A 12778-nucleotide genomic window follows, 5' to 3' on the forward strand; every position below is an offset into this window, starting at 1 on the left:
GCCGCAACAATGTGCGTTTTGTTGGCCTGCCGGAGCGGGCGGAGGGTTCTTCCCCCGAGAGGTTCCTTGAGAGATGGCTTCTTGAGATGTTCTCACCTGATGACTTCAGCCGACACTTCACTGTGGAGAGGGCCCATCGGCTGCCCACTGGAGCTCCGCCACCGGGAGCTCCCCCGCACACTTTCATTGCCCGCTTTCTGCACTATAAAGACAGGGATGCAGTCCTCCGGCAGGCTCGTGAACGAGGCCCACTCAAAATCGACAACCAGGTTGTGGCAGCATACCCCGACTTCGCAGCAGACATCCAGAAGACAAGGGCCCAGTTTTTGCAGGTCAAGAGGAAACTACGGGATCGTCAAATCCAATATTCCATGTTATTCCCGACGCGCCTTAGGGTGGTGGCGGATGGCAACACCCACTTCTTCAATTCCCCTCAAGAAGCTCAATAGTGGCTGGATCGCAGACCGCAACGTCCGAACTGATATTCCTTTACGTGAGCATGTTGGTTCTAACCTACTATAAGTGTGACATCTGTCCCAATCCGCTACTATGACTCCTTAGTCTACACTCCAGATGTCTTCACCCCCTTACTTCAGAGTACTTTTTTTCTTAAATGGTGCGGGATATCTAATCCATATCGGAGCTAGATGCAAGGAAATAGCTTTCTCGTATAGGTGACCACTGGTCTCTATACCCGTTAGTCTACACAGTTAATTTGCTAGTTGGGTAATTCTAGTTTTAGTTGTTAGCTGTTAACTGGGATCCAAGTGTATCTAATGTTAGATAGGTATACCGGGTGGGCTTGGGAGTTGGGGTTTTGTTACTCTAAGTTGTTTTGGATATATTTTTATTTTATTATTTTTCTAAATGCAATGCTGTGCAAGTGGGTGCTCTACTCTATTCCTACAGGATTTATTTACATGGACCGATATGACCACAGAGTCGCTGGGTGGGGCTGTAGCTTACCTTTCACCGACTGTTTCCTGGGCGATACTGGGATGGAGGGGCCTCCTCTGGGTTCTTATCCCCCTCATTCCTTTTGCTTCTCTACCCTATTGAGACCCGTCTTCTCGGCTATGGTCGGGGTGACGGCCCCCTCCCCTCCTTTCTTCCCTCTGTCCCTCCTATACTATGTCTCCCCCACATGTAGTAGCGGGGCTCCGCATACTCGGCTGGAATGTTAGGGGTCTAAATGATCGGGTTAAACACTCCCTTGTCCTGTCCGAAATTAAAAAACACAGAGCAGACGTGGCCTGTCTCTCAGAGACCCACCTGACGGGCACTAAGACATTATCGCTAAAAAAACCCTGGGTGGGACACATCTTCCATTACACCTTCTCCATTAATGCTTGGGGGGTAACGATCATGATAAAAAAAACTATTAACTTCCACCTCACCCACCACCAAATCGACCAATATGGAAGGTATGTCTTCCTAAGAGCTACTGTCAACGACATAATTATGAACATACTGGCAATCTACATACCTCCCCCCTATAATAATGATGTCCTCAGGAAGGCTGTGACATTTCTTGCCTCCTTCGCGTCGGCCCCTGTAGTGTGCATTGGGGATTTCAATAACATCCTAGATAGATCCCTTGACAGGTGGACGGGTCAGGGAGGATCCCCTCCCTCCCCCTCCCCCTCGCCCAGGGCTGGTAGGGAGGAGGAGCTTGAGCTGGAGAACGAGTGTTCACGATTGGAGTGCACATATTTGAGATCGGGCCTCCCTGGGGACAAATTGAGGTGGGATGTGGCGTACAAGCTCTGGACAGATCACCTATTTGACAAGTCCAAGCGTAAACTCCTTTTCTCAGCACACACTAAATACTCACAGTCAGATGTGGGGGGCAGTTACATGGCGTATCTCGTCCGGGATGAGAGATCGTCCACCTCCATTCAAAAGATATGTGATCCGCAAGGGGTGGAACACTTCACCACACCGGAGATTGCACAAATCTTTCTCTCCTTTTACTCCTTGCTGTACACATCCCGGGCGACGTATACCTCGCACCAACTAGAGCAGTACCTTTCACGGGTCAATATACCCTCCTTGTCTCAACAATCTGTAGACCTTCTAGAGGCAGACATAACAACCTCTGAGATTGAATCAGCCATCGCCTCCTTCCCAAACAAAAAAGCCCCTGGCAGCGATGGCATACCGATATATAAACAGTATAAAGATTACTTTGTGCCCTATCTCCTCCAACTATTCACCGACCTTAAAAAAGGGGGGCCCTCCCCCCGTCCATGGCAGAGGCAATTATAGTTGTTATCCCCAAGCCTGGGAAGGATCCCTCTTTCCCGGACTCCTACCGCCCCATATCACTCCTCTCAACTGACGTGAAAATACTTGCTAAAATTTTAGCTACCAGACTTAATACGGTGGTCACCTCGGTCATTCATGAAGACCAGTCTGGCTTCATGCCTGGTCGGTCCACCACACAAAATCTTAGGAGACTCTTTTGTTACCTGCAGGGGGGATTGGACGCTGGGTCGGGGGCAGTGGTAGTGTCGCTGGATGCTGCCAAGGCCTTCGACTCAGTAGAGTGGGACTATCGGTGGGAGGTTCTGCGCCACTTTGCTTTCGGTCCTAACTTTATAAACTGGGTCCGCCTGCTAAACTCCTCTCCTTTGGCCCGCATATCGGTTAATGGGTTTGTGACATCGACCTTTCCGCTTAGCAGAGGTACTAGACAGGGCTGCCCACTGTCGCCCGCCCTGTTCGCCCTAGCTATTGAGCCCCTGGCTATCATGCTTCGAGACTTCCCAACTATCCGAGGTATCCCCCTGGGGGGACGGGAGGATGTTGTTGCCCTATATGCAGATGACACTCTTCTTTTCCTTAACGACGCTGGGGCGTCCCTGGAGGAGATGCTGAAGATAGTGGAATCCTTTGGGACCTTCTCTGGCCTACTCGTTAACTGGGGGAAATCCAGTATTCTCCTTTTATCCGGCAAGATTCCAGACAGACTGCCATACGCTTCCCTGCTCCAATGGGTCTGGATTACCCCTAAAATCTCTGAATTTGTACCCCTTAACATCGACGCGGTCACTAGGGAACTTAGAAATAAAATCCACCAATGGAAAAAACTCCCCCTAATTGTTACGGGCCGAATTAACCTTATCAAGATGACCATACTTCCCAAATATCTATACCTGCTCCAACACTCCCCGATCTACATACCTAAACACGTATTTATGTCCATTAATACCCTCCTCTCGTCCTTCATCTGGGCGAATAGACCATCTAGAATTGCATTTAAGACCCTAACCAAGCCCAGGGCAGACGGCGGACTGGGACTCCCGGACTTTCGAGTCTACTACCTGGCAGCCCAATTAATGCATCTCTCGGACTGGATACTGGGTAGATCTGGCTCTACATTTGAGTGCTCCTATGCCGAGTGTGTGGGGTCCCGCCTTCCTCCCCTTCAGTTTATTTTGTCCTCACCTGTTAACCCTACCCTCTCCCCTCTCTTTAGACAAGCACTACTGGTATGGCGTCAGGCACATAGGATTTGCTCCTGGGCTGGATTGAGAGACTCCTCTATGGCACAACAGGGAGTACCCTGAATTTAAACAGCTATCCTCAGATGGGTTCTGGTTGAGAATCGGTCTCGTGTCTGTTTTCCAGTTGTTCCTTGCGGGGACAATTAAAACTTTTCAGCAGCTCTCGGGAGAAATTCAAATCCCTAACAGATCCTTTTATCGCTACTTGCAGCTTAGACATGCGGCTCAGGCCCAGTTCAGGGAGACCCCCCCCCCTCTCCACCTCTGACTCCCCAATTAAAACTCTACTTCAAAACCTGGCCACTACGAAACAAGTATCCACCATATACAAAGCTGTTGTCAGCCGGATAGACACCCCAATAGCCTCGACCCCCTTAAGGCCAAATGGGAGCTCAACATTGGACCACTTGATGTGGAACAGTGGGCTGAGATCCTTGAATTGGTCAGATATGCCACCCCCTGTATGAAATACCAGCAAATCTCATACTATGTGTTGCACAGAGCCTACCGATCTCCGGTGTCCATGTTAAGAGCGGGTCTTAGAGCTGACGACACCTGCCCCAGATGCACCTCGCTCGGTGCTGACTTCTGGCATATGCTGTGGTGCTGGCCTTCTGGGAAGCAGTTTGGGCCGACATAATTGTTACTGAACCGTCTCTTCCCCCCTTTGACCCCAAGTATTGTATCTTTGCTCTCGGCCTTGAGGAGTCTCACTCGCCCCCAATATATAAATATGTTATCTGCCTGACAGCCATGGCTAAGGTCCTTATAGCCAGGAAGTGGTTTGATGTTTCCCACCCGAACATATATAACTGGAGGGCCCTTGTTAACGAGGTCACGGGGCACGAGAGATTCACCTACAGAACCAGAGGCTCACTTGCCCCCTACGTGGCCAAGTGGAGTAGATGGACATCCTCTAGGCTAGCCCTATCAGTAGATCCTCAGCGGGAATAGCCAGCACTTTAAACACCTACCTGCTGCAGCCCCGCCCGCGACTAACCACCCATTCTTTCCTAAGCATGGTCTAGCTAGACCCATCGTCTCCTATACATACAGTCTGGAAATAACACACACCTAAATGTGCTTTGCCCACATTGCATTGCGCCTTACAGCAACCACTACTGTTTATTTACTTATGTACTTATTAGCTCTCCAATTGCATGCTATTATATTTCTCTCTCTTTTCTCTTCCTTATTTTTTTTTATTTTTGTTTGTTTGTTGTATATGTTGGGGAGTGGGAGGGTGGTACTCCGTCTCGTGGGTACCAGGTTATGTTTACAAGGGAGAAAATTAACACAAAGTTATTCCATATGCATAATTGGTACTGCTGGCAAACCCATTTCAGTAAGCAATGCCAATGGACAAGCCAAGACACCGACACGGACATAACAGATTAACTCAAACTTGGTCGTTGTTAACAGATTTATTGTTTATTCTTGCTGTTAGAATGCTTAACATAATATGTGCCAAAATGTACAGTTGTGCATCAGTTTATTTTTTGTCAATAAAAATTACTCAATTTAAAAAAAAAAACTGATGGTGATCCGATGTTGGACCAATGGTAACCAATTGTCACTGGAGATTAGCTGGGAACCTAATAGGGAGCTCAGGAGGTTGACTGGAACCGATGGAGAGTTGAATTAAATGATGGTTATCCGCTGTTGGACCTATGGTGACTGATTGTCACTGGATATTAGCTAGGATAACACAGGTCCTTGGAAGGAGAAGAGTCTACTGGAGCAGTAAACCTGGAAGCAGCTCGAGACAGGGAGAGCACAATGCAGATAACAGGAGTGCTTGAAATCAGCTGGAACTGAACTGAACAGCAGGAAGCAATTAGCCAGAGTCTTGAGAGCAAATGCACAGATAGGAACTAGTCTGCAGACATCTCAGGAAACAGCTTAGCTGTAGACATTATTGAACTGGACCCTCTATGGTCTCAACCCAGTATACTTATAGCAACCAGTGGGCAGTGATTGGCTAGGCAATTAGCAGGCCAGGAGGATGTGCAGGATTAGCTGTAAACAAACAGGTGCCTGGAATGGACATGACTGCTCCCATGTCCAAGGAACAAGGGGAACAGTGTTTGTACAGCACATGGTTGTCACCTATGATAATTGCGGCAACATGGAAGGGTACTTGTTTCCTAGAACGGCGCCCACTAAGCAAATAGCTTAGTGGGCTATTCTGCGTAGGAAAATCACATCACATCGCGTACCATGTATATTGGTGTGCGATGCGATGTCCATGTTAAGTGCACAGGAGTGCTTATACAAATAAATATCGCATAGGATCGCATGGCACCAAATGGGATGCGATATTTGATTGTATAAGCACCCATGCCATGAGATGTGATGGGTGCTTACTATGCCATGTGATGCAATGAGATGTGATATGTGCATGGTATAGCATGTGATGGGTGCTTACAATTGTAATTGTAAGCACCACTGGCATTTTTTTGCATCACCCCCCAGTAATCATGCCACCCCGAAGCGTGGCGAGCGTCGGCAGAACGCGTACTCCGACCTTTTCATACCCCCACTATCCACGTTGGCGTGGAGTTGATTTTATATAGTGTGGCGAGCCACCGAGCCCGAAGCGTAGCTAGCGCATTATTCAGAGAAAGAAAAGAAATGTCTCTACGTGGTGCACCTAAAGATACAGAAATTTATTAAAAAGTAACTTTTATTTCATATTCATAAAAAACAAGGGTGCGAAATATTGACAGACAGATGACAAACATAAGACACGGACGGTGCAATAAAAAAGGATACATTTTTATCCTTACACAGTGTGGACCCAATTCCCCAAATGGCCCCTTGTAAATGTATATACGTGCTCCTATGGCACTGCTGGCAGACACAATGGGACACTTCACAAAAATGTGTGTGCAAAACACAATGGTTTCAAGTGTCTGTCAGCCACTGTTAGTGTGTTTCAATAGGCTTGTTCACTGCTGGCTCATAGTATCATGTGGGCTCCGCTCTAATGGTGCTGCTAATTTCCCCGGAGCAGGGTAACTGGGGACGTGGTGTGACTAGCCCTCCCTGATCCTGCCAGGGGGGAATATATACCAAAGTACACCCTATGAGTATAAATACAATCACAAATGTATGGTCACCCTTGCTGAAACATATATGGGGCTGAGCATTTACCCGGCTGGTGGAACCTGGCCAGAACTGCCACTTCTGAGCCAAGATTCTCACTGCTGCCGGGAGATGAGCCGAAGAATGAGCTGACAAGCAGCGGGGGAACGGCACGGGACTATATATAGACAGGCGGCGTGTATGTGTCACCGCCGTCTGTCTCCCGTCTGATCCCAGATAGGCGCACAGAGCTTCAGTAGGCAGCGGCGTGTACACGATAGCGCCGACTGTCTCACTGTGGCTCTGTGATTAGGGAGGCGGCGGTGCAGACGCCTAGCACCGCTGCTCCAGGTAGGCTTACGATCCCAGTGAAAACTGGCGTACGTGAGCCCTACCGTTAGGCAGCCAGAACACACAATAAATTTTCACAATGTCAATGGGGAGGGGAAGAGGGGAGTCAAACACACTGATTTAGGTCAGTGTACACTTCGCAAAACGGAGCTTCATCAGGACCAGCCTGGCAAGCCTCCGGAAGCTCCTTTTATACCTGTGGTAAGTAAGTGATCCAATTCAGGTGAGTATGAATGGGTGGGTCCAGGTACCTGCTCCCTGTCAATCACCCTTGGTATGTGGGCGTAAAAGGTCTGACTTAGTGCAAAAGTGAGCTAGGAAACTGAGTCCTATGTTTAAACATGAATTGGAGTACCACTATGGAAATGGTTTCAGGACAGATATATGTAAAAAGGAGAAGAACACCGTTATCTATACGTATGAAGAGAACCATCCTGCGATAGATCTATTTAAATCAATTACATAAAAAATATATGATAAAATATATATGAAGAAAGAAACATAAAATATATATGAAGAAAGAAAACATGTGTATATAGTGATCTATATGAATAGGGTACTACCAAATGGCGACATGAGCTCACGTGACCGCACTGTGGCCCTTATTCTGATCTGTGCGGAAATTCCCGCATTCTTACGGAGCGGTCCGCACGCCACGGTGTTTTTCCGCATGCGGCCATCGTCCGTAGAAACGCCCACGTGTCCTCCGCATTCGGACGGACTCACTCTTTAAGAACAGGGCGTGTTTACGGACGACATACAAATCATGCGTGTGCGGGAGAAACACTCCGATTCTGCACGGTATTACAGAGTATTACAGAGTATGCTCGGAAATACCGCATCCGAACGGGAGCCAAGCGGTGCTACCGCCCGTAAGCGGAGTATTTACGCCAAACAACCCACTATGAAGTATCTTCTGCAATACATCACATGACATGGTCATTGCATCACAGTGGCATTGACTGTGACATGAATATAAATAAATGTGTTTACTTTACCCAAAATGTGTGGTTTCATGAGTACATGTCGAATACACATGTGTATTGCTAGTATTAATATTCTGTCATGTCCATTGTTAGCAGTTTGAAAGTGTCTGACAAGTACAGCATATGTGGGGGACTAGTAAGGTTTCCTTGAAGCAGCAATGGTTTCAATTAAAGCACTGACAAGCGGCCTATTAGTGAGTAATGAGTAAAGGAGTAGATTCTATTGGGTTCAGGTGTTAATGGTTGTAGTCATTAGGCGTACGTTCGCCTACCGCATGAACGAGTGGTGTCCGCAAAGCAATAGTACACTTGTGGACACCGCACATTTCTGCCCTTTTTGATCGCGTGCATTCGGAGTGGTTTCCGAATGTACGCCCCCCAACATAAGTGTACTCCCCCGTGTCCGCCCATGTTTCCGCCCCGTTTTGCCCACTTTGAAACTACGCCCATGTGTCATTCCGCATGACGCCCATAATACGCCCCTATTTCCCGACTGATAGCGGCGAACAGTTTTGGACGGGATTTGGCCGAACTGGTACCGAGTCAAGGCGTGGCACATGCGCGTAGCGTTCTCCACGCATGCGCAGACGTCATAAAGACGCGATCCGTAAGTACGCGGTAAAGTCCGCATCAATCAGAATAAGGGCCTGTGTGTGGTACCCAAATGCACATATCTGGTCTGAGTTAGATGGGGTGTCATCATGTGTACCCGAAAGTACCATCGGTCTCATAAATATAATCGATCCTCATAAAAATAGAAATACATGATCTAATTTAATAGGAAATGTAAGCGTGCATTTTTATCTAGGCGTTTATATCATCTGTGTTCATGTCAGAAACTGGTGATGAAGTGATATGAAATAATAACACCACAAAGTGGTGAAGATTATGACCTGGACTATATTCCAGGACAAGTGAAAGACAGTGAAAAACATGTGAAAAAATGTGTGAAAAAGCAAACAGAATATATAAGTGCAAAAAAACAAAAGGGTGAAAGAAGGAGGGGACTGAGGAGCCTTGTGTCACGTATCCTAAGTGGGTTCTCTGATTTGAAGGGATGAGATCCCCAATAAAAAGTGCACCTAAGGGTTAATCTCAGGAAAGATTTTAGAATGAATAGTGTGAGTGCTGTGGTCAGGATGAAGTGAGAAATAAATATATAAATCAGCCGCAAACGGGTGAGTTTTTTAGTGTCTGGTTTCCTATACCTCATGAACACTATGTAGGAGGTAAAAATAGGCAGTGGATACTCTAATAGGATCACCCCAGTGTTGGAAATAGGATGATCTCCTCCCATGGGGGTACACCAACATATACGGAGTGTCTCAGATATGTGTGGAACCAAAAAGTACCCAGAAGGGGTGGCCGGCTAACAGATTATGAAGAAGGGTTTGTAAAATTATTATTATGTGACCCTTCCTGGATCACCTAGGATCATATATGGGTCACCCCAGGACTCCAAAAGATAATGATGGGAGAGCCAGAAAAATAAGAAAAATGGAATGGAAGTGACTTCCAATATGAATCAGGTACGTATAAAGTCAGACTGTGCATATAGGAAATAGGAATCTGATAGATAACATGGGTAAGTATATGTAAGAATATATAATTATATACAATTTTCAGAGTTCACTTGGACTCAAATACACACAAATCGCCTCTGCTTTCCCCAGATAAAAAAAGGGGGGGGGGGGGGAGGTTTACAGACGGCGCCAGAAAGAAGGAGGTATAATTAATGATAATACAATACATCGAAACCGGTTTAGGTGAGGCTGATACCCTCATCCATATGATTATGTGAAAAAAAGATTTATGAAGGAGATAAGGGAAAATGAGCAAGGACAACCGTGAATGGTGGAATCATAAGAACACCGTGAAATTGTTTTCCTCATTGAGTCCATGAGGTGTCATGGTATTCATTAGAAAGATGAGGCGGGTTTCCTGTTTCAAAAGTTCACGGTCCCAGTCACCTCTCCTGATCCCCATATCAATTCTTAGCATCCCAAAGGCTTTGAGACCATGGGGATTGCTGCCATGGTGTCTCAAAAAGTGCCTTGCGACTGGTGTCAAAGTTTTGAAAAGAGAGCTATCTCTAGGGGCATTCCTGATATTGAGATGGTGCTCTGACAGTCTCTTTTTCAGTGGTCGGCGGGTTTTGCCAATGTAGTGCTTTCCGCAGGGGCATTCCAAGTTATAGATAACCCCTGCGGTGTCACATGTGATGTATTGTCCTATTTTCCAATCCTTCCCATATCTGTCTATATAGGAGTGACATGTGGTCATCATGGGACACGTTTTACAGGTACCACATTTAAAAGAGCCCTTCTTGAAGATCAGTTTGCGGGTCTCTTTTTCAAGATGGCTGTGGACCAGGACGTCCCTCAAGTTATCGCTCCGTCTCCAACTGATATCGACCCTATCTCCCAAAACTCTTTCCAGATCTTTATCAGTTTTGAGGATATGAAGATGTTTATTAAGGACACTCTGAACTTCTCGCCATTCCCGGCAGAAGGTCCCAATGAACCTGATCTTTTCTGGTTGGTCATTCTTTTTGTTGCCCGGGACTAGGAGCTGTTCTCTTTTGTACCTGCAGACTTCTTTTCTGGCCTTGCGTATGGCCCTGTTGCTGTAACCCCTGTGGGTGAGTCTGCTTCCTAGCTGGTCAGCCCTTGTCTCATACGTGGTGGATTCCGAGCAGTTGCGCTTAGTTCGCAAGAATTCCCCTTTGGGAAGCCCCTTGATGACGGGAGGGAAGTGCGCACTGTTGCTGTGTAAGAGGGAATTGGTAGCCGTGCTCTTCCGAAAGATATCGGTGGTCAGGGATCCATCCCTTTCAATAGTGATACGGAGGTCCAGGTACTCCACCTCTTTCTGGCTGGTTTGGAAGGTGAGTTTGAGGTTAAGCTCGTTGGTATTGAGCTTACCAATGAATTCCATGAAGAGACCGATGTCCCCTTCCCACACAATCAGCAGATCGTCAATATAGCGTAGCCATAGTAGTATGTGTTCGGTGTAGGTCTCATGGTCCTCAATAAATACACACTCCCGTTCCCACCACCCCAGGTACAGGTTTGCATATGTGGGGGCACATGTGCTCCCCATAGCAGTCCCCTGCACCTGGAGGTAGAATCTGTCTTCACATACAAAGTAGTTTTTTGAGAGGACAAACCACAATAGTTTAATCAAAAACTCATTGAGTGGGGTGTCACGATCCATGCTCAAGAAGTACCTGGCAGCCTGTATACCGTAAGTGTGGATAATACTGGTATACAGGCTCTCTACATCGCATGTGATCAACCAGGCATTGGTGTCAAGGGTGATTCCCTGTATCTTGTTCAAGACATCCATTGTGTCTTGAACATACGAGGGGAGTGTGGTGACGTACTTTCTTAGATGGTGATCCACAAATTGTGAGGCTTTTTCAGTAAGGCCCCCCATCCCGGATACGATAGGTCTACCGGGAGGGTTCCTCTCACATTTGTGGATTTTTGGCAAAAGGTATAGTGTAGGGATTTTAACACTCTTGACTTGTAAAAAGTCATATTGTGTTTTAACGAGTGTTCCTTCTCTATATGCCTGATCTATTAATCTTTGGTATCCTTGTAGAAAGTCATCAGTGGGGTTGAAGGTGAGCCTCTTATAACATGAGGTGTCACCGAGTTGGCGTGCCAATTCTGCAGTATACTTGTCTCTACCCCACAGTACCACATTACCCCCTTTGTCAGAAGGCTTGACAATGGTATCCTTCCACCCCCTGATCTCCTTCAATGCTTCTCTCTCCGTGGGGCTGAGGTTGTCCTCATAATGATGAAAGTTTTTCTGGATCTCCAGTTGATCTAGATCTCTGCTAACCACCTCTAAAAAGATTTTGGCCTGTGGGCATATGGAATAATCTGGTGTAAAAGTGGACTTCTTTTTGAGTGTCTTATTTCCAGTGTCACTGGAGGATGTGATAGGGGTATCTGACTCCTCATTCCCATTTAATTCATCAAGAATCCGTATCATCCTAATGTCCTGGCTATCAAAAACCTGGTCAATGGATGGTTGTAATGGGTCATTGTTCAGAAGGTCATGTACCAGGGTTTCTTGGGAGCTGGAAAGATTCTCAGTTCTTTTTTGAAAGAATTTTTTGAGAAGTATTTTTCTTATATAGAGATGAAGATCTTTCTCATACTCAAAACGGTTCAGATTTTTAGAAGGTGAGAAGCTGAGGCCTTTATTGAGAAGGGAGATTTGTGCCTCATTGAGAGTGTGGTCCGTGAGGTTGATGATTTTGAGGGAGTCATTCGTTATCTCCTGTGTCTCCTCACCTCTCTGGGATCCTCTCTCCATTCCCTGTACTCTCTCTTTCCTCTTTTTCTTTCCCCGCCTGGTCCTCCTATGTCGCGTCCCAGGTTCTCTCTTAGATCCCTGGGACTGACCCCTAAAAAATCCCGCCTGGGTCTGGCTGTCTGGGATGAGCCTGGTGCATCATTCTCTGAGGAATCCACATCAGAGGTGGTGTACCCTGTGTGATTACCGCTGGTCGGTTTTTGACGGTTATTCGCTCCCCATCTATACACCCTATTCATTCTGAAGTCATTCTGGTCTCTTAAAATTTTGTTCTTTTTCCGACTTACTGTCTCCTTTTCAATGTTATCTAATTCTTGTTTTATACGGTGATACATTTTCTGGAATTTCTCCAGGGATTCAAACTTTTTCAGTTTCTCACTCAGAGTAACAATTTCTTGAGTGTGTCTAGTGAGCATTATCTCATCATGCTTTATTAGAATATTCATTAAATTCAAGGAGCAGGTTGTGAGTGTTCTCTCCCATTCTATTTTCAAAGACTCATCTGCAAGTTCA

The sequence above is a fragment of the Crinia signifera genome, chromosome 2 (genome assembly GCF_055691185.1).
Source record: "Crinia signifera chromosome 2, ASM5569118v1, whole genome shotgun sequence".
Taxonomy (NCBI): domain Eukaryota; kingdom Metazoa; phylum Chordata; class Amphibia; order Anura; family Myobatrachidae; genus Crinia; species Crinia signifera.